Raw genomic sequence first — 23,062 nt, forward strand, 5'->3', positions numbered from 1 at the left:
ACAAAGAAGCTGTAACTGGGGTACAAACAGAAAGTGCCTTAAGCACTTCCTGAAAGGAGGGTTGATTCTGAACAGTAGCAGAAAGGGCAGTGACTCGTGTATGCCCTTTATTTTTGAAGATGGCACCACTGACTGAAGTTTACCCAGGGAGGTGTGTGTGGGGACTCCAAATCAATCAATCAGTTGTATTTATTGAGCGCTTACTGTGTGCAGAGCACCGTACTGAGCACTTGGGATGGTACAGTATAACAGAGTTGGTAGACATGGTCCCTGACCACAAGGAGCTTCCAGTTTAGTCAAAAGGCCAATGTTGGACCCCCCCCCCCCCCCAGTCTTGACCACACCATTCATCCACAAAAAGATCATTCATGGCTGTGCTATGTTTGCATCTTCTGGTGCCGTTTTAGCTTTTATGCCTTTGGCGCTATTGCTCAGGTAGAAGAGAGTGTCTCCTTTCTTGAGTACAGTATACCCTGATGGTGTGTTTACTGCAGTTATCAACTGGGATGACATATTGTCTGAGACTTCACTTTACTACTTCTTTGATAAATTACCTTTCAGTCATTCAAATTTGAGTCCTTACTGTGCGCTCAGCACTGTACTAAGCGCTTGGGAGCGTACAACACAATAATATATGACACATTCCCTGCCCACAACGAGCTTACAGTCTAGAGGGGGAGACGAACATTAATATAAATAAATTGTGGCTCTATACATAAGGCTGGGGGGAGCAGGGGGGAGTAAAGGGAGCAAGTCAGGGTGACGCAGCAGGGAGTGGGAAATGAGGGCGTGTTCCCTCTTGTTCCAGTTGCCCCTTTACCTCTCAACACAGCAGCGCCTGGGGTATTGTATTTTTATCCATTCTGCTCATGTGTCCCACCTGGTGAAGCTATATTGAGGGGAACATAGTTTCAGTGGTGGTAGGTTGACTTGTAGGTTGTCATCCTGTCTTGCCACGTGTGCAGTTCCATCAGCATCAGTCAGATCTGGCTTTGTAAGCCTTCAGTTTGATTTGGTGCTACGGTGCTGCCTATTCTCCCACAGTCTCATAAAGAACATGCTGCTCTTGATTAGATTTTTTTTAAAAAGACTTACTGCATATTTGAACGGTGTGCTGCCAAGGTATCAGAATTCTGTGGCAGCCATTTAGCTCTGTCATGCCCAGTAAAGAGTTTTAGTTGTGTTTAGAGATTTTCTGATACAGGGTGACTTCTGTGTGGGGCAAACAAAGTTGTATACCAGTTTTGTTATGTTTGCTTTAGGGTCTCAGAGAAGACACATGTCACTTTTATTGTGTATGTATATGCTTACACATGTGTGGGTGTATTATACATATCTTTTGAAGATGACACTTGGAGGGGAGATTATCTCAATGATACACATGGATATGCTCTCGTATACACAATCCATGAAATTATAGGAGGGTCCTTTTTTGGTCTCTTGCCTCTTGGGCTGAGTACAGCTGCTTCTCTTAAAATGTGGGGGTTTCACTCTTGATGAACCCTGCTTTCAGGAAAACTCATGTTATAGTACATGTACACAAACATTTCTCCCCAGGTTGCAGCCCACTCTATCCAGGTAGATGGGTTTTATTGAAGAACGTCCCCTAGTTCCCGCAACGACATTCTAGCCAAAACTTGTAGCGGAAACACACGTTAGGGAAGAACCGAGTATATTATATCCCTAAGTAGATCCGCTCAGACGACGATTGCTATTGAATGGGGCTTTAATATTTATAGGTCTTTATTTTCAAACTGGGAGAAGGGGAGCGGCACGTCCAGCCATGAGCAGAGTGGACGTTGGATTTGTTTTCCAAGTCGTGGTGTTGGTTTATACTGACGGAGCCATCCAGTGTACTCGCTCCTGTGACCAGCAGCAGACACTGCAAGGTAGCTGGCTAGGATAGTGGATGCAATCTGTGGTCATCGACCAGAATGTCTTTGATGTGTTGGCCACTGTCTTCGTGATCCCTGACTGAGTGTGCTTCTTGCAATTTGTCATAAGGAAGGGGATCACACCTAGTCCCAGAGCAGATGCCTTTCCCACACGAGTTGAGCGATACCCATCTGCAACTGAGAATGGAGTGGCTTTTTTTTTTTCGAGCAGGGACTGTGTAGGGATCATGGGATGGGGAAGTAAAAACAATGCCTGGTTCTGCAGTCAGGCACAGCAGAGGATGGTCTTTGTGTGTGCCCAGTTTGGTCGGGACTGTATCCTGCATTGGCCTTTTCAGCCACAAAGCCATGATAGATTAATTTTACCATTCGTGGCATCTCCTCAGAACACAGAGAACAATAATAATGTTGGTATTTGTTAAGCGCTTACTATGTGCTGAGCACTGTTCTAAGCGCTGGGGTAGACACAGGGGAATCGGGTTGTCCCACATGGGGCTCACAGTCTTAAGCCCCATTTTACAGATGAGGGAACTGAGGCACAGAGAAGTGAAGTGACTCGCCCACAGTCACACAGCCGACAAGTGGCAGAGCTGGGATCCGAACTCATGAGCCCTGACTCCAAAGCCCGTGCTCTTTCCACTGAGCCACGCTGCTTCTCCAATAATGTTGGTATTTATTAAGCACTTACTATGTGAAGAGCACTGTTCTAAGCGCTGGGGTAGACACAGGGGAATCAGGTTGTCCCACGTGGGGCTCACAGTCTTAATCCCCATTTTACAGATGAGGTAACTGAGGCACAGAGAAGTTAAGTGACTCGCCCACAGTCACACAGCTGACAAGTGGCAGAGCTGGGATTCGAACTCATGAGCCCTGACTCCAAAGCCCGTGCCCTTTCACTGAGCCACGCTCAAATCTGACAACAACAGACACACCCCACGAGGCAGCCAGGGTAATTAATATTGCTGGAAAATGTAGTTGTACCATGGGGTGTAGTTTCCCGTAGACTTACATGCTGTAAATTAGGATCCGTTCCAGAATCTCTGGTAAACTACGAAATTCCTTTACCCTCTACATACAGTAATGATCAACATGACTAAACTAGTGTATGGTCTTCATTAAAGTAATTGAAGGAATAAGCGTGCATTCACATTACACTGTTTTCCATCACAAACTTTAAAAAAAGAAACCCATCCAAAAACAGTAAAACATAAATCCTGCAGAGATTTAATTCCCGAACCTTAAAATGAGGCAGTTTATTGACTCTCCCTTTACTGCTTGGCAAGACGTGTTGTCCTGGACGTGGGAATTCCAGGATAGGTGAGTGATGCCATCCCTCTTCTCCCCATTTCCCTGCCTCCTTATTCCTAGCTGCTTTTCCGCTCCCTCCTCCCACCCCTCGCTCTTTGCTGCGGACTGTGCTGTGTGGTAATTTTTTGGAAAATTTCACAATTGATTTCAATCTTAGTGGCGGCCTCAGCAGTCGCCCCTGCCATCACCCTGCCACTTCCCATTTATTCTGGTTCGTGGCCCTGCTTCCCCATCCCGAATGAGGCCGCAGGGATGGAGGCAGCGGTGGGTGGGGCGGGATGGAAGAGGCCAGGAGAGCAGCCCCCTCCCACACCATCGTCACTCTCCTTTCTCCTCCCCTCCTCCCCAATCCTGCCCTGGACCATCCCAGCCTACACCCCCAGGGTGAGGAAGGGAGACTGCGAACCAGCAAACGAGAAGGGAGCCGGGGAAGACAGTGGTGCTAGTTAAGGTTGGAATGAATGGTGAAAGAAAGAACCAAAAAACTACACCGTAGCACAGTTCAGCATAGAGAGGTCGCAGGGACAGGGAGGGAATTGGCTTACCTATTGGGTGTGATATCAGGGGCAGAATATGGCTATTCAGGGAACCATTAACAAAAGTCATAGCGAGTATTCCCCGGTTTTCCGTATCGTGGAGGTGTTGGGAACCTGGGGTAGGCACATGTATGCAGCAGGACTGGTATTTTAGCGTAATGGGGTGGTCTTACAGGAAAATGATTTTATAATTTTTGTAAGACAGTTCTATGTATTTAATTTTTGCCTTTAGATAGAATATTTACTTCATCATTAGGATCAGCCATATCAGCTTTGCAGTTAAGGTCAAACTCTTCCCTCTCCCTCCTCTTCCCCCTGCCCCTCCCATTTCTATCACTCCACTTAGCCTTAATCACTGCCATCATAAATGCACTCCTTTCTGCTCCTAAACTAATAGACTGAAGATATAAGCCTCTCTCTGGAGTCATTTGCACTCCCAAGCACAAGTTCTCATGACAGTCTTAACAAAGGCGAAATGTAGGAGGCAGGATTTGTGCTTGAATTTTTAGTAGTAGATCAGGTCTGTTGCATTTCTTCATGTTAATTTGCATGGTTGAGCCACAGTATTATCCCTAATACCTTGTAGTAGCAATAAAGTCTACTGATGGGGCTGCTTGCCTCGCTCCATGTTAAATGTACCTTCACTTCACTTCATTTTTTTTTTTTTTTTTTGCTTGTGAGTGAAGGCAGGGTGCTTAATCACTTTTTTTTTCCTGTGACAGTGTTCTTTACAAAGAAACAATCAGCCATTTTTAAACATACGAATCTCTTCTTAATGGGAGTCATTTTTCTTATCTGAACACGGCCAGTTTTAAGTATTTTTAAAGCAAATTTAATTTCCAGTGAAAAAGTTTACTTGAAATGATTTCCTCAATGATATCACTTAGAGATAATATTGAAAGACACTTAGATTTGAGGGAAAATATAGCAGGTTGTCTTGGGCTGTCACATTAAGTGAAGGCCTTTTTAGTAACAGTCATGGTATTAAGTGCTTACGGTGTGCAGAGCATTACCAGCAACATGTATTCTTGATTTAAAAAAAAATAAAATTCCAGTTTTACCAGATAGCTAGTCTTTCCTGCAGTTCCTCAGGGACATATTTATATTGATGCCTATTTACTTGTTTTGATGTCTATTTTCTAGGCTCCCTTCATAAAGACTAGCTGATCTCAATTTAACTGTCCAAACTCTAACACACCAGGGAGGTACTGATAAGAGGCGAGAGCAGCTTTAGTTCCTTCCTGATTTACCATCACAACTACTGGTTACCATCCGTGTATTCTTTCCTAGCCATTAGAACAGTGCTTTCTGCATTCATTCATTCAGTCGTATTTATTGAGCACTTACTGTGGCTTACTGTGTGTAGAGCATTGTACTAAGCACTTGAGAGAGTACAACAATAAACAAACACATTCCCTGCCCACAACAAGCTTACAGTATATATGTGCATATATGTATATATACACGTGTGTGTGTGTATGTGTAGGATAACAAAGATCATGAGTACTTGAGGTATCTTGTGGTGAACACACAAACTTATCAATTAAAGGTTAGAGATCACAACATGGCTGCTAGTGAAATAAATGAAAGGGTCATGTGTAAATACAACTAGATATAAAATTAGCGAGCTATGAATGATGGTCAGCGGCCTTCCTTCAGATTTACCACACCTTCTTCCTTTAGATTGTTCCTAACCAAGAGTTCACGGTTGGAGTGATGTTGTTAATAATGTTTGCTGTTTGTGTGTTGAAACAATGACTTAAACTTGTTAGACTGCTTTTCGTTTTAGTACCTATAACTTCCCCCAAATTTCCTTGCCAGTATATGTCATTTCTTAGTCGAAAGCTTTGATAGGCTAGTCACATAGGCTGGTGTATTTTTGAAGCTTTTTTTTTTTTTTAATCTTCCTTATCAGGAAAGTTTTCATACTGTATACAGCACACACTCTGCATATTATGCGCAGTATACCCAGGAATGCATATGTATGATGTATTCTAGCCTGTCTCCTGAGAGTTGAATCCTGGGCTCTTTTCCCAGCTTGGCCACTGACTTGCTTTGTAGAACTTCAGACAAGTTTCTTCACGTCTCTCTGCTTTGGTTTCTCCATTTAAAGTGAAGAGATTATAATTCCAACATTTTTTTTTTACATTTCTCTTAGTGCCTTTCCTCCAAGAACCTCAAGGTGCTCTGCAGAACCTGTCTGCCACACAGGCCAGATTCGTCACAAGAATCATCTGAGGTAAGTAAATGTGCATAAATAACCCGCCCTTGCTTCCCCCTCTCCCTTGAAAAGAAAGATGAAAGGAGGTTCCAGGGAAGTAGAGGGATTATCCTTATAAAAGCGTGATTCATTATGTATCTGTTTTAAGGCAAATGCACTATCCATATCTTAGGAAAATGTTCTGTTTCCTTAGATTTTTCCAGTTCATACCATCTATAAGAAATGACATTACTGGGTCAGATTAATGGTTCACCCATCCCAGTATTCTGTCTCTGCAGTGGAGACAGGCATATAATGTACTTTGCCTTTGCTTCTCTTTCTTCCTCTTAGCTGCCCTTCCTTCCTGAAGACCAATCAATCAATCAATGGTATTTGAGTGCTTACTGTGTGCAGAGCACTGTAAAAAGCGCCTGGGAGAGTGCAGTGCAACAGAATTGGTAGACACGTTCCCTGCCCACGAAGAGCTTACAGTCTAGAGGGGGAGATAGACATTAAAATAAATTATGGATATGTACATAAGTGCTCTGTGGGACTGAGGGTGGGGTGAATCTCAAGTGCATAAAGGGTACAGCTCTAAGTGCGTAGGTGACGCAGAAGAGAAGGGGAGGAGGGGAAAAGAGGGTTTAGTCTCCTGTCGGAGGAGATGGGATTTGAATTAGGTTTGGTGGGGAGAGCAATCATCAGTCATATATGACGGGGAGGAAGTTCCAGGCCAGGCGCAGGATGTGGGTGAGGGGTCGGCAGCAGGATGTGATTGAGATACAGTGAATAGGTTGGCATTAGAGGAGTGAAGTGAGTGGCCTGGGTCGTAGTAGTGGATAAGTAAGATTGGAGGGGGCGAGCTGATCGAGTGCTTTAAAGCTAAAGGTAAGGAGTTTGATGTGGAGTTGGATGGGTGACCACCAAAGGTTCTTGAAGAATGGGAAAATACGGACTGAAAAGGATCCAGGCAGCAGAGTGAAGTAGGGACAGGAGTGGGGAGAGAGACAGGGGGCAGTGAGATCAGCAAAGAGGCAGTAATCGAGGCGGGAGAGGATAAATGCTTGGATCAGCATAGTAGCGGTTTAGATAGAGAGGAAAGGGCAGATTTTAGCAATGTCGGGAAAGTGGAACTGACAAGATCTGGTGACATTGAATATGTGGGTTGAATGAGAGAGATGAGTCGAGGATAGTGCCAAGGTTACGGGCTAGTGAGACAGGGAGGATAGTGGTTTGTCTACAGTGATGGGAAAGACGGGGGTGGGGACAAGGTTTGGGTGGGAAGATGAGTTCTCTTTCGGACAGGTTGTTTAAGGTGTCGGCAGGACATCCAAGAAGAAATGACCTGAAGGCAGGAGGGAATGTTACGTTGCAGAGAAGAAGAGAGGTAGATTTGGGAATCATCCATGTAGAGATGGTAGTTGAAGCCATCTATATGAGATCTCCAAGGGAATGGGTGTAGATGGAGAATAGAGAGTGACCTCAAACTGAGCATTGTGGGACTTCCACAGTTCGAGGGTGGGAGGCAGAAGCGGAGCCCACGAAAGAGACTGAGAAGGAGCGGCCAGAGAGATAAGGATGAGAACCAGAAGGGGGCAGTTTCTGTGAAGTCAAGGTAGGATGATTTTTGCAGAAGAAGGGGGTGGTCCACAGTGTCGAAAGCAGCCGATAAATTGAGGAGGGTTAGGATGGAGTAGAAGCCATGGGATTTGGCAAGAAGGAATTTGTTGATGGCCTTAGAGGACAGTTTTTCCATGGAGTGAAGGGAGTGGAAGCCAGGTTGGAAGGGGTCAAGAAGAGAATTGGAGAAGTGGAGGCAGCGAGCTTAGAGAAGCAGTGGAAAGAGCACTGGCCTGGGAGACATAGGACTTGGGATCTCATCGGGGCTCCACCACACACCTGCAGTGACCTTGGGCAAATCACTTTTCTGTGCCTCAGTTACCTCATCTGCAAAATGGGGATTAAATACCTGTTCTCCCTCCTACTTAAACTGTGAGATCTGAGTATCTTGTATCTTCTCCAGCGCTTAGTACAGTGCTTGGCACACAGTAAGTGCTTAACAAATATCACAAATAACGTTATTATTAGGCAGCTCCGCTCAAGGAGTTTGGAGAGGAATGGGAGGAGATGGGACGATACCTGGGGGGAGGCAGGGGGTCGAGGGAGGGTTTTTTTTTTAAGCATAAGAAACATGTGAGGATGTTTGAAAGCAGTGGGGAAGAAACCACCGGAAACGGAACGGTGAGGGTTTATATATCAACCAGTCAGTAGTATTTGAGCACCTGCTGTGTGCAGAATTCTGTTCTATGCATTTGGGGGAGTACAATAAAATAAAAAGACGTGACCCCTGACATCAAGTAGTTTACAATCTAGCAGGGAAGAGAAGACAATAAAATTACTGATAGAGGTAAAAAGGAAAAGGAGATTTGAGATTGGGCTTAAATGATAAGGTTAGTAAAATAAGTATGTTAATACTGGGGGTGGTTGTATGTACCACCGGTGCGTAGTTGGCACATAGATGCTGAAGAGGCAGTTAGAGGGATATAAAATGGAAAGTGGAGAAATTAGGGAGGCTTCCCGGAGGAGGTGGGATTTCAGAAGGCCTTTGAAAATGGGGAGAGCTGTGGTCTGTTGGAAAAGAAGTGGCAGAAGTCCCATGTGAGGGTATAAAGGTGTGAGCAGGGGGCAGACAGGCAAGAGAAGAATGAGATAACAATGATTGCATAGCTTAAAAAGAACTGTGAGTGCGAGCCGGGATGTGTTGGGAGAAGAGTCGATAAGTAGAAGGAGAGAGCTGCCTGAGTGCCTTAAAGTCACTGATCAGAAGTTCTGGGTTATGGTGAAGATTTTGGAGACATGGGGAGATGTGCAGAACTATTTTTGAGATTAATGATCTGGACAGCAGCGGGAAGTACGGATCGAAAGCCGGGAGATTAGTGAGGAGGCTGGTGTACGCTTAGTACAGTGCCCGGCACATAGTAAGTGCTTAACCAATCCGATTTTTTTTTTAAAAGAGGAAATGTGAGATTGTGGTGAAAGAGAGAGGGCATGGCTAACAAGGTAGATTTGGGAGTCATTTGCACAGAGATGGTAATTGAAGCCTTGGGAGAAAATGAGCTCCCCTAGGACCGAGTGTGAAGTGAGAAAGGAAGAAACCCAGAACAGAGCTCTGAGAGACCCCCGCAGTTAATGGGTGAGAGGCAGGGGAGGAGCCAGTGAAAGAGACTGAGAAGGGGAGCAGCCAGAGAGGTAAGAGAACCACCAGGAGTGAACTGTTTCAGTAAAGGCAAGACTAAGTAGCGTTTTCAGGAGAACGGTGTGGTCGACAGTGTCAAAGGCAGCCAAGAGGTTGAAGAGAGTTAGGACAGAGCAGAGTGTTAGATTGGGCAAGAAAAGGTGGTCATAGGTGACCTTGGAGACGACAGGCTCAATGGAGAGATGAGGCCAGAAACCAGATTGTCAAGAAGGGAGTTGGAAGGAGAGGCTGAGGATGTATTGAGTTTGGGCAGGACTCGGGAGGGGCGTGGGGCCGTAGCTGGAAAAGTACAGTATTAGCTAGAGAGGATTTTTTAGAACTGAGACCTGAGTGTGTTTGAACACCGGGGGGAAGGAACCATCTGAGAGTGAGCAGTTGATGGATCCGAGGAAGGGAAGAAGAGTGGGCGCAGATGTTTTTGAGGAATGAAGGGATGGAGTCAGAGAGGCACAGGGAGAGGGGGTAGGTTGTGAAAGGCCGGAGACATCCTATCGAGAGGTGGCCGAGGAGGATAAGAGAATCGATGAGGGAGAGACCGAGGGCTTCGATTTTATCAAAGTAGTTTGCGAGGCCGTTAGAAATGGAGGGTAATAGAGGAAGGTGGTGGGGTACTGGAGGTTTCAGGACCTTAAGGTCTGGAGTTGATGAGGGAGGAAAAGTAGTGTCGCTGAGTGAAAGAGTGGGCAGAGTTAGAGGATAAATTTGAAGTGACCTAAATCAGACCAATTTCTGCCAGTAGCGCTTCGCCGCAGGAGCAAAAGAAACCTCATAGGAGCAGAGGAAGGTAATCCTCCGTAGGCGATCAAGGGCTGGGAGTTGGTGGTGCCAAATCAGTGGAAAGGTGGGGGACGAAGGAGTTGAGTTTGGGGTTGAGGATATGGATTTGTGCAGTACCTGTATCACTCCCTGTACATATCTCCCATACTCTGTTACTTAAATACTAACGCATGTATGTGCCCCCTTTTCCTTCTTCCTCCCATTCATAATGATTTTAGCGTCTGTCTCCCCTGCTAGACTGTGAGCTTCTTGAGGGCAGAGATCTTGTCTTCTAATTCTGTTGTGCTCTCCCAAGAGCTCAGGACAGTGCTCTGCACGCAATAGGTGCGCAGGACATACTATTGAGGGATTTTGTTTTCCCTCACTTTTACCCGGTTACTCAAGAGATGAGCCCCAGCATTCCTCCTTTCCTCTTATTCTCTTTTTCTTGATTGCTGGGATTGGGTGGGTGGTGTCGAGGTGGGGAAAGTGAAGGGGTGGGGAGTCAGGCTTTGCTATCCATTTACCGTGGACACATGTCGCCTGCACATTAAAGAAAAGAAGGCCAAATGGAGTGCTAAACAAAAGGGCCTGGGGAGATTCCTTTTTTAAGAAGAGAGTTCAGGGGTGACAGATAAGTCTTAGAACCAAAAGCATTTCTGGACCATAATCTCCTGGAGTACAATCGTTGTGGGCTGGATAAATCACTGCGGGTTTGCTAAGTACAAAACTGGAGAGGCGGGCCCAAGTTTGAAGGTTTCCATTTGCCAAAGGCACTTTGCTGGGAACCAGTTCCATCAGAGTCCAGGGACAGCTACATACATATGGAACCTCCTTCCCTTCCCCTAAATGTCAGACTGGACCCAGCTAGTCCCAACCAGAAGGAAAGTCGGGTCAGCTGTAAGTCCCACCTTAGTGCAACTCTGGCCTAACGAGGCCCTGTAACGTTGACCTGTGAAAGGTCTGGTACACCCTACGATTCATTCCGATATCATAGCCTCCTTGAATTAAGACCCGGGTTGGGGGTCCCTTGGGAACAACTTGAAGGAAAAAAGTTTGAAATGAGACACATAATGTTGCCATTGTTCTTTAATGAATGTTCACACAGAACTTTGCTGCTTGAAAATCTTGTAACATGATTTGGCAGCTGGCTTGCCTTCATGTAGTTATGCAGAAAAGTTCTTCTCTGACTTCAGTCTGTTTATATTTCTTTCCCTCCAAATGGACTTTCCCCAGTGTATTGAAGAAATGGAAGGAAGCATTGTTTTTCTGTGGACAGGCTTGAAAACAGAAGTTTTGTTTCCCAGCTGGGCTCTTTTAATGAACATGCACCTCTTTAATCCTAGTAAGGGAGAGTAAGAAAAAGAAAAAGAATTTACAGGAATATTTGTAATTTTGGCCATATGTTAAAGATATCCATCTATATGTATATATATAGAGAGATCTTTAAATTTATATTTTCATGGGAGTTTAGTCACCACTCTATTCCCTGCAGATTAAACAATAGTCAGGATTGGGAATGGCTACTAGTTTGAGCTTGATAACTCCCCTTCTGGGCTGGAAGTCTTACAGAGCTCAGTCAGCCCTTGAAAAAAGGAAGAAGAGGGTGTCTGTAGACCAATCAGAAATTCACTTGAATTTTGTACTCTTGGTTTCCATATGATTTGTTTGGGGATCTTAGGACACCCATCACACAGAACTGTATTGCGGCATTCATACCTAACCACTTCCTCTCATGTGTTTCTTGGGGATTAATCCATTGGATATTATTTTAGTTGTTTTATAGGAAAGAGTTTGTTTTTAAATCCAAGGTTAGTTTCGGCAGCATAAGAAATGGACTCCATGGGGCCGATTGCCCCCTTGACTCTTTGAGTTCGACTGCCAGCATTACTCACCCCAGGACTCTGAAGCAATCAAACAGTGGTATTTATCGACTGCCAGGCACTATGCTAAGTACTTGAAAAAGTACAATAGTAGAAATGTATTTTTTTCCCTGTCCTCAATAAACTTAATGGATGTGGAGACGGACAAAAATTATTTTCAGGTAATGAGAGCTAGAGGAAGGATATAATAAAACACATCGGGAAGAAACAGCTGAGCAGATATATTATTGTTATTACTATCATTATCATATTAATCACTTACTATGTCTCAGGCACTATTCTAAGTGTTGGGGTAGATAGAAGTTAATCTGTCTCTCTCGCTCATGGCTACTATCAAGTTCAGTCCTTAGGAATTTAGGGTTAGAGTTCAAATGTTTGCTCCCAAGGGATACTTAAGTCTTCCTAATTATACTGAAAGGATGTTGAGTTGGAAAGAAACTATTGTTACCCTTTGAGAAGGGATGAATCAAGTTTGCCTGAAAGTCAGATGGGAAGGAATGCACTTAGGGTACATGAAGACTAATGAACAACCCGTAGTACACTGATCAAAGAGATTTACCGGACAGACTTAGCTTAAGGAATTGTGGTGATGCTCAAAACTCCGACACATGGACTCAGTGTTTGGTCAGTTTTTTTGTTTGTTTTTAATGGGATTTGTTAAGCCCTTACTGTGTGCCAGGCACTGTACTAAGCGCTGAGGTAGAGACAAGCGAATCAGGTTGGACACAGTCATCCTCACTGTTCAGACAAGGCAACTGAGGCACAGAGAAGGGAAGCGACTTATCCGAGGTCATGCAGCCGGCAAGTGGCAGAGCCGGGATTAGAACCCAGATCCTCCTGACTCCCAGGCCCGTGCTCTTTCCGCTAGGCTACACTGCAGTTTCCAAAATGTGTCACATTGCAGGAAACAGAAGCCAAGAAGCTTTGCCATTTGGCTCCTAATAGTTCCTCGGAAGAGACTTAAGTCGGACCGGCTTCAACCCAAACCCAAAAGGTTTGAGCGGAGACAGACCTTCCTCAGAACAGCAGAGCAGGGAGTAAGATCGGACTACTGTTCATCTCCCGTCTCACTCCCCGACCTGCATCTGGATCCCGCTGAATGAGACTAGCTGTGATTGCCAGCCCAGCCAGCTCTGTTGGATTCCCAGAAAGATGGCTTTCATCTCTGAATTCTTGATTTTTCCTCCAAGACTTTATGCTAAACCAGTCACGCCACTTCAGCGCTTCTGCATCACCTAAGCACTTGGGTACTCACCCTCCCTCCCTCTCCTCGTAGCATTGGGGTACATATCTTTTTATATTCTACTGCTTCCTTCTATCTGAAATTTATTTTAGGGTTTGTCTCCCACCCCCACCCCCGACACACACTGGATTGTAAACTCCTTGAGGGCAGGGATCGTGACCATATTAATTCTGTTGTAATCTCCTAAGCGTTCTGCACAGTGACTATTATTGATTGATTGATTGAAGAGCATTTGGCTGATGAGAAATGAAATTGCCTATGTGAATGGTGACTGCGCTCCCGGGCTGCTTACAGAAATTTGAATTTAGAACTATTTGTACATGGGTTCTCTGAGTTTGCAGTCATCACTGAATATACTAGAAGGATGAAGGGTTAGTTAATGTTTGGGCGTGCTGGTAATGTCCATGAGATTAGATGTAAAATCATACCAAATTTTGCAGGCTCTCCATTTCTACCCATCAGTATTCACCACCAGTATTTTCTCAAGCGTTTTCCTTTTTCTCTCCAAAAATATCCAGTTCCTTTAACCTATTTAGCTCCTCCTTGTCCTCTGTCTCCTCCAGTACCTGATTTTGCTTCCTTTCCCGGTTCCAGCTTCCTAATGCTGATGATAATACCCAGAAGGGACTGAAGAGGCTAACTTTTGATAGGCATCAGTTTGGGAGCCCACATCTGACACGTTTTACCTTTGGAAATAGTTCATCTGAGAAACATGTCATTTTCGTCACCCCGCTTCAAATTACATGGGGTGTCACCTCACAGTGTAACGCCTCGAGAAGTGGTGTGGCATTAAAGCTAAGCAAGAAACGTACCAACTGAACTAAAGTCCCCATGTATGGCACCATCCTCACCTAAAACTGTCATTCTGAGTCTGGTTCGTGAGCCCAGAAATCTAAATCCTCATGATAAAAGATTTCAGCACTTTGTTCTACAGGCAGTCCTAAGAGTTGACACAATTCCTGAAAATTACGTTTAAATGCAAGTTGGAACTAATTGTCTCATGGGAACAGTGTTTTAAATGAGGGGGCTTGATTCTGTTACCTTTTTTTTTGCCCAAATTATCCAAAATTGTGACTCAATTATAGATGTCACAGAGTTACCTTAATGTATTTTTATTGAGTCAGAACAGTCCCATGATAGTATAGCTGACCCTTACTTCATCGGAAGTGGAAAAAATGGATGTCGACCCTACCTTGTGACTGCCTGGCGATCAGGTAACCCCTTCCCACCTCCCGCTCTCTCTTCTAAACTCTCCTTCCTCTCCCTGTCCTCCCTTCCCCCCAGCCCCAGATCATGGCTTTTAAAATGGTTTCCCCAAGGCAACTGAGTGGTCCCATCTGCGCCCCAGAAGCAAATGCCATAAAAGAGCCTAGAGATGTAAAGTTGAAACCGATGTGTCGTAAAGTCGAAAGAGGGTGTGAATTTAGCAATGTAATTGGCATTTGTCATGACTTAGGAAAAGGAATTGCGGCACACGGGCGCAATACCTTTTTGCGAAGAAGTTAAAATCATTTGAGGGTAAACTTGCCTGAGTCATAAACTAAACCTCTTAGAGTGTTTTCTGATGATTTGCCATGAAGTGAAATGGTTTGGTTTGCTTTGCATTTGTTTTGAAGATGCCAGCCAGCTGTCAGTCATGAAGAATGGTAAAGCTCCCGTATCTGACGGCATACCTGTCAATATTTACAAGCAGGGAGAGGTCGTGCTACTTAGATGTTTGCGTGGGCCTTTCAACATATGGAACACTGAGGAAATACCATAGCATTTCAGGAAGAAAGGTGAGAGAAAGCTGCCCGCGCAAAATAACACGGCATCTCACTGCTCGCCATTGTTGGTAAGACCCTAGCCAGAGCCCTTCTGGAGACAACGTTCTAACTGCGCTCAGAGCTCAGAGGCCTCGACGTAGTAGTAAAGCAGACGTAGTCATCTCCCCACTCTTCCAGCCTCTAGGCAGCAGAGTTCGCTCTTAAAGCCACCACAACTTACTGCTTTACTCTGGTTAACGCCCTCAATAGGTTCCCTGAATATAGCGTCAAGCGAACGAGCACCCTGTGAAGTAGAGTTACCCACAGGAAATAGTGCAGAGTGAATCCCAGGATTCAATAAATTGACCAAAACAATATAAAGCATTTTTTAAAAAAAGTGATGCATGGTAATTAACGCCACTGAGTTACATGCTCAAACAGCAACTTAAATACATGCCACTAAAATAATTTTCATTTAAACAATTCAGTGTATACAGAAAAAGCATCATTGTCCTCACCAAAAGCTTTACTTATGTCAATTGGATGCCCTCCGGAGTCCAAACAACACTTTCACTGCCAGACTTAAGGTTTTTTTGATGTTTGCAGTGGACTCCGCTCAGAAAGCCACCTGACTGCTGCATGCCAGGCAGTATATCCCTGTTGCTTCCCAGTAGAGAACTTACTATGTTACATTGGTTGAAACTTCCTTTGAGGCCATGATGTACTGCAGCGTCATCAACTTCAACACACTGCTTGCAACGCACACGTTAGCATGAGGAGGAAGAGTACTGAGGAATACCACCATAATCAAAATTCAGTGGAAGCGTTAAAAGAAAATCATTGCATCGGGACAGTGCCGAATTCAGGATCCTAAAGCATTTGATGCCATCAGTAGATTTGATTTCTGACTACTACCAAGTAACTTAGTCTGTCCAAGATTTCAAGGTTACTGGTATGACTGGAATTGTCCATTTGACCCTTTCTTTTTATCACAGTTTAAGTGAAATTAGTTATGTGTTGGGTTTCCCTATTTTGCATAGCGGTACTTGAGGCAATGGGCTGTGTAGAAAGTCGAAATTGGGAAACCCAAAGCAAAGAGGGCTGAAGAAACATTCTCAAGACACACTAAAGCCAAGCCTTCGATATTACCCTATCCTCCCAGAGAACTGGGAGTCAGTTGCTGTGGAAGGACCAGCATGTCATGTTGCTATCAAGAAGGGAGTGGCTTTGTGAAAGCAAAAGCTTCATTTGGAATGAGAGACAGGGAGGCCAAAGAGAAAATGGCGCCACGGAACTGCAGACATTAAGCATCACAGCTCAACAGAGGCAAAGGGCAGCCTTTTCGTGTGCATAATGTGGCCTGGACTGTGGGTCCTCGTTGGCCTTTTCCTCTTGATCTCTCTTTCCCCTCTCTCCCCCTCGCTCCCTTCCCTCCCTACGCACACACGGAAACTTCACTTTATCTGTAGTGCCATCTTTCAAATAGAAAAGCCAACTGTATTTATGATTACAGCGTGGGATCTCTAACCGGAGCTTAGAATGTGTTTGGTCCTCTGGGATACTCTTCCTTCTGATTGGGCAGTATACATCAACAGAAGCACAAAAGAGAGCCGGCACCAAGGAAACTGGGCAAGGAGCCAGGCGTGTTTTATTTTTCTGGTACCTAGGCAACGTTGTCCAACGATGCCCTAGTAGATCAAGTAGAAAATGAAACCAGGAAGGTCAGCATGCCTTTTGATTGTCTAAAAATCGTGGTACCAAGCTCCAGGCCAAACTATTGTGGCGGCAAGAACTGGGCCATTCAGACATCCCCATTTGGCTTCTTGGACCATTTCATCGGAGTCACCTACAGACCACACAATGTCAAATGACAAGATGGACTCCCCACCAAGAAGGCTTTGGAACCAAGCCTGCCACTCATCATTGCAGAGAGCTGATTTCACCCAGCTGGCCATGGGACCTGATGACAGCGGAAGCCACTCAGTCGGACGTGGCCCTGAAGTGGTATGACTAGAGGCCAGGGTGGACAGAAGAAAGGCTTGAAAGACAACTCCGCAACCTCAATGTGGCATAGTTGAGGCTTCTGGGAGCAACAGTAGAGAAGTGGCATGCAGCAGTCGGGTACGGGAGGGTCAGTTTTGAGCAAAAACCACAGGCAGCCCCCATGGTCGGTCTTTACGTATGTAAAGTTCTGTTGACTGTACGTAAACATTTAGTCATGTACACGGCTGCAGCTTCACGAGCAGTGACGTGGTCTTCAGATCCCAGAGACAGCTAAATATATACTCAGGTCTAGCAATATCCCCGACTTTGGTGCCCGCTAGAACGTTATTGGGGAATCGGGGAACATTCATCTAACAACGCAAACCTGTTTGGATATGGCGCACCATGACATCGGACCAGGTGAGTACGGCGTGATCGGGGCCAGTTTTCCTTAGCAAGGGGTTTTGCCCAAACTCAACCCTCGTGGTTTAAAACTGGGTATGTGCTTTGCAGTCAGCCATACCGCAGATGTAAAAGAGAAACACGGTGACGGGGAGAAGGGAAAGAGCTACCCGATAGATACTTTTCAGTCTGTCCCTCTGGATGCAGACAGGAGCGGTGAATTTGGCAATTCTTTCTAAACCTGGATATGGCTGCCAAATTTGGTTGGGAAGCTTAGTTCACAGTGCTATCCTGCCAACATTGTCTTCGGAGCAGTTATGTGACAGCTGGCGGGACTAGTTTGTCTTCCGTACAATGCTGGGATGCGCTAGTATTTTTAAATTAAGGAAGGCTAAGTTCAAGAAACCGGCATAAGCGTGTTAATTAAGACCTTATCTGATTCTCTGTTCTTTGTGCCCTTTTTGTCCTCACGAACAGTTAAAAGGTCCTGAGTAGTGAGCAAACTGGCTATAAATGAAATTTTTTGTTGTTGTTCTAATCAGACTTTGAGGGAGGATTGGGATGAAATTTGTAACTGTCCTAAGGATTGAGTAACTGATCACTAGTCGAAAAGCTTCTGTTTCTATGTGGAGATTTCTTTTCCTTTCAGCGACGTAGTGTGATCATGAGATCCCGCAGAAGCCTTAGTCATTAGTTGCATTGTGTCTACTATTATTTGTTTGGAGAAAGAGTATGAATCTGAGAAAACCAACATTACAAAACTCTTCACAATCCTCTAAACAATCAATCAAGGCACTGCTCTTCAAATTTCTTCCTTGTTTTAGAGAGGTAGTCATTGTCTTTGCTGCATAGTTAGGGCAGCTGTCTGCCTTCTATTTTAAGCCCCACTTTGGACATTCCATTAACTTAAAACAAACACGTAGTTTTGTGTGAAACTTTACATGATAGGTTTCAGGCCAGATGAGTATTTGGAGGTGGGCGTTGGGAGGAAGAGGAAATGTTGAAAGAAGCTTAGATCAGCCTTTTGGGGATTACGGTATTTGTAACTGAAAAACAAATTCCCCTAAAGCCCACAGGGATATAGACGTTTAAATCGTTGGTCATCTTGTTCACTTTAAGATTTAAGCCTCAGATAGGTGAGGACTGCACCCATGCAAATGTGGGTATTTCATAAACGTTGAGCAAACTGCCCAGGGGTAAACTCGTTGTGGGCAGGGAACGTGTCTACTGACTCCGTTGGATTGTATTCTCCCAAGCGCTTGGTACAGTGCTCTGCACACAGCGTTCAGTAAACGTAATTGAAAGGAAAGACTCCATCTCAAAACAATTTTAGGTCTAAAAGTCCCTTATCCAAATATGGGACATCAACTTGTAATATTGAGTGGCTTGTATTCAGAAATGTTGTGATGCTACTAACAACAAAAAAAACCTAGCCAAGCCACTCTTTAGAACCCATTCAGGTCTCTTAGATTTAGTCTCAGACTCATCAACAGCGAATGTACTTGCCCCGCCTGACCTGCAACTGTGCCGTCGGTACCCGTGGATAGCCGCCTACCCCTGCCCGTTCCTTGTGCTGGCATTTAGGTATCCACCCGGCTGCCCACTCCTCAATCCAGAGGGGTGGGGGGCAGGTCTGGGGTTGGGGTGCAGGAGGAGCAGAGCATGGCTGTAGGACAGACCCAGCCATGACTTTCCTCGCACTCAGCCACGTGAACCACCTATCTGTCCCCTAACCCCCAGCCTCTGGGACCCAGCTGCACCGGAAGGGACACCGCCCCACCCTCATGACCCCGGGACGCCCGTCGGCCCCCGCTCAACTGGCAGCAGCCACACGAGCCGTCGGTCACTCCCCTTCCAGTTGACCTTTGGAGCCCAGCTGTGCGGGAGAGAGGCTGCCCCGCCCCCACGACACCGAGTCTCCCATCAGTCCCTCCTCCTGCCTCGATGGGACTCGATCAGCGGCAGCCATCTGTGCTGACTGCCGCTCCCCTTACAGCTTGACTTCCAGGGTCCAGACGCACCAGAAGGAAGCTGTCCGTCCCCCCCCCCGTCCCTCCATGACACTGGAACTCCCATCATCCCTGCTCCGGCCCAGGAACGACGTGGTGACTAGTGGCAACAAACCTTCTCAGTCATTGAGAAGGTCTCTGCCATAAGCACGGCTGTGATTTCCTCTGCTTGTAGGGCTGAACCGTGAAATCCTGCTGCTCCTTTCATACCTTCATTCATCTTTGTCTTTTGTATTTTTGTTCGCCTTTCCTTATGGCTCTGTCACTGGACCTCTTCTCCCCGCCGACCCCAAAACCCCCGTTCTTAGGTTGGGAGCCCTTAGGGGTCAGGAACTGGGTCTATACATCATCTGTATATTTCTTTCCCAGGGCTGAGTAAAGTGGTTTCCAAACAGTAATTACTTAATAAATACTATTTATTACATGACTATCATTCAGTGCAGCTGACCTTCCCCATAAGTCAGGCAAAATGTGGGCGTGCAGGTCTACCATTCTCCCCTTTATATGGTGCCTGTAAAATAATTTAGGTAAATTAGCACTCTCTGGTACTCCCATGCAAAGATTGCCAAATTATCCCAGGTAAGGAGCTAGTTGCAAGAAGCCATCACATCATATTGGGTTGAGTTCATAATTTTAAAAACTCACAAACCCTGGAAAATTTGTGAATTGTGCCTTCAGTAATAGAAAGGAGCAATTTTAGATTCTATAAAAACCCAGTGAGAACGTAGTCACAGTTTGCCAGTCATGCTTGGGAAGGGGAGAATCCTTAGTTGGCAAAGATGATGAATGGTGAGATGTGGAAGTCTTGGAGAAGAAAAAAGAAGCAGAGAGAGTGGTGATGTGGAGACTACTTGGAAATCACTATAACTTGGTCACTCCTGGAAAAGGAGGGCAGAGGAATGTAAAAACTAATTTGTAAGTAGATACGCTGTATTTGTGCATGCACACAGACACGCACACCATGCCATTCTCTGTCTTGCCACCTGTTTAGCCTGTATGTGACAGTATTGGAACTGTTTAAAGTGTCAGCTGTAGCATCTGCAGGAAACCCAGGTCTCTCAGCTATAAAGAAGGTTGATCCATAGATCTTAAGTTTGGCCCAAGGCTGAATACTACATTACCGCCCCACTTGCTTTGACGGCCTTCCGGATGATGTGCCGGGCGCCTTGATTTGATTTTCTTCTTCCCTGTCTATTGTTGCATCTTTGGTCAATGTGCTGCTTATGAATTAAAATTCGGGGACCACATTTCACCCTGTATCGCCAATATAGATTTTGTTTTGGGTTTGGCTTCTGTAGGCCAGGTTGTTACTCTACCTCAGTTTTCTTTAGACTTAGGCTATAACTCCTGGCTCATTCGGCAAAGCGGTTTACAACCATTTGTGTATCATCTTGGATAGAGCACGGGCCTGGGAGTCAGAAGGTAATGGGTTCTAATCCCAGCTCTGCCACTTGTCTGCAGTGACCTTGGGCAGGTCACTTCACTTCCCTGGGCCTCAACTCCCTCATCTGTAAAAATGGGGATTAAGACTGTGAGCCCTATGTGGGACACGGACTGTCTCCAACCTAATTATCTCATATCTACCCCAGCACTTAGAACAGTGCCTGACACATAGTAAGTGCTTAACAAATACTGTTATTATTATTTTAAAACTCCTTTGGCAACGGGAAATGGCCCTGACATGGCCAGCCGTGCCGTCACGAAGCCTTAGACTCTTAATGTACTCTCTAGGACAGGCGAATCTACTAAGCGATTTCCAGAGTCCAGATTTACCGATGGTATCAAATGCCTTCATAAGCTCTGTGAAAGGCATGTAGAAGTCTTGGTGCTGCTCCCCGCCCTTTTCCTATGTCTGGGGTGCTAGGCCACAAAGGTCATGCCTGTTGTTCCAGGCAGGCATCTGAAACTCCAGTGTGATTCCGGGAATGTACCATCTTTGGTATTTTTCAATAGTTGATCTAGAAGCAATATGGCCTACTGAAAAGAGCTCAGGCCTGGGAGTTGGAGGAGCTGGGTTCTAATCCTAACTCAGTCCCTTGTCTGCTGTATGGCCTTCGGTGAGTCAGTTACCTTCTCTGGGCCTCAGTTTCCTCATCTGCAAAATAGGGATTCAATGCCTGTTCTCCCTCCTAGTTTGACTGGGAGCCCCATGTTGAACTGATTATCTTGTTTCTACCCCAGCACTTAGAACAATGCCTGGCACGTAGAAAGCGCTTAACAAATGTCACAGTTGTTATTATTATCAGTTAGGGTCTTGCCAGAAATGGAGAGTAATGAGAGGCCTCTAACTGCGGCAGTCTGATCTTTCACCTTTTCTTGGAGATGGTGATGATGGCGGCCTCTTTGGGATTCTGCAGTATCTCCTCCATGTTGCATACTTTGAGGAAAAGCCTGTAGAGGTGATTAATCAGGTTGTTCCTTCTGTCCTTGTTAGCGGGTCATGCTGTCAGATCCAGGTGCTTTGCCATTTTTGAGAGCTCTGACTGGTACAGTGACCACTAGCTGTTCCTAGACTTTAGAAAGACCAACAAGTGAGGTTGGGACAAATGCAGTGTGATTGCACCTTAGAAAGGTTTCAAGCTTCAGTCGTAGAAGGTGTGTTGAGAACAGTAAAATGTCATTGCCGTCTCTTTGTGGTTTTTCTCCTTTCCTTTGACGGGGCAGGAGCCATCTTCGCTCTTCAGAAGTCTAACGATGGCTTTTCTAGGGCCATGTTTGTGATGTCTTCAACGATGTGTAGAAGCCACGTGGCCCAGTGGAAAAAGAGCATGGGCCTGGCTTTCAGAAGAACCTCGGTTCTAATCCCAGCTCTGCCGCTTGCCTGCTGTTTGACCTTGGGCAAGTTATTTCGCTCCTCTGGACCACAGCTACCTCATCTGTAAAACGGGGATTAAAACTGTGACCCCCTTGTGGGATAGGGACTGTGTCCAACCTGACTAGCTCATATCTACCCCAGCGCTTAAAACAGTGCTTGACATGTAGTAAGTGCTTGATAAATACCATAACTATTATTATTATTACTATTCTTGGTTTTGGGGAGCTCTGCTGCCTAGTAAGGATCCCTTCCACCTTGGCATCCCACCACCTGTGGTGTGTTAACTTAATTTGCATATCATAAGGCAGGTTTCTGTAAAGTAGATAAAGTATACTGTGAATCTATAAATCGAGAGTGACTGGGTTGCCTTGTTTTTTGTTTTTTTAAAAACCAAAACACAAAAAAAAACCCCAAAAACCTTCTCATGTTGCAACATTCATTGCAAGCCTGTGAGATAATTTAGTGCTTCTCTTTTACATCCTGAAATTAAAAAAAAATTTTTTTTTGAGACAAATGGCAAGTACATCACCGCCACAAAGGGTAGTCTTTGTGGGCACAGTGGGGCAGGGACTGTCAGGAGAGCATTGGTCTCTCCAACCACATAAATGAATAAAGTTCACTGTCCGTGACATCATTTTCAAACACTTAGGTTGACTATATTCAGATTGAGAAACGTGAAGAGGTTAAGTCCTAACTTAGTATGGCCTTCGGTGATTCGGAACTAAAATTAGAATTCACACCCTCTAGAGATCGGCAGATCAAAGCTTAGTTGCTGTGGCTTCCAAATTCTACCCTACTGTTTCAGGCTCTTGCTCTGCTGTGTCCATGTCCCCCCACCCCGACCCTTTGCTGGCCTTTCTTCCACTTTGGGAAGCAAGGGCATCATGGAGCCCCCCACAGCATTGACACAGCTGGCTATGTGAAACCTGAGAGTGGACATGGCTTCCACTGCAAGCTCCACACATACCTCGTTCACTTGTTTCACGTGCCACTTCTCATCTTTTCCTCCTCCTTCCTCCCATCCCCTTCAC

The 23,062-nt window shown here is 45.3% G+C and overlaps 1 protein-coding gene across 4 annotated transcripts in view; it reads left to right on the top strand.

Annotated features, from left to right (window-relative positions):
- RHOA (ras homolog family member A) overlaps positions 1-23,062 on the top strand; it is a 66,568-nt gene that overhangs the window by 3,238 nt on the left and 40,268 nt on the right. For 2 of the 4 annotated variants that reach the window (XM_029050736.2, XM_029050738.2), the window contains exon 2: positions 5,898-5,978. The gene's annotated coding sequence lies outside the window, so the exon portion shown is untranslated. Of the gene's footprint in view, positions 1-5,897; positions 5,979-14,693; positions 14,856-23,062 lie in introns of those variants that run through there. The other 2 variants (XM_029050739.2, XM_029050737.2) reach the window with 2 other exon arrangements.

Source organism: Ornithorhynchus anatinus, chromosome X1, assembly GCF_004115215.2.
Source record: "Ornithorhynchus anatinus isolate Pmale09 chromosome X1, mOrnAna1.pri.v4, whole genome shotgun sequence".
Taxonomy (NCBI): Eukaryota; Metazoa; Chordata; class Mammalia; order Monotremata; family Ornithorhynchidae; genus Ornithorhynchus; species Ornithorhynchus anatinus.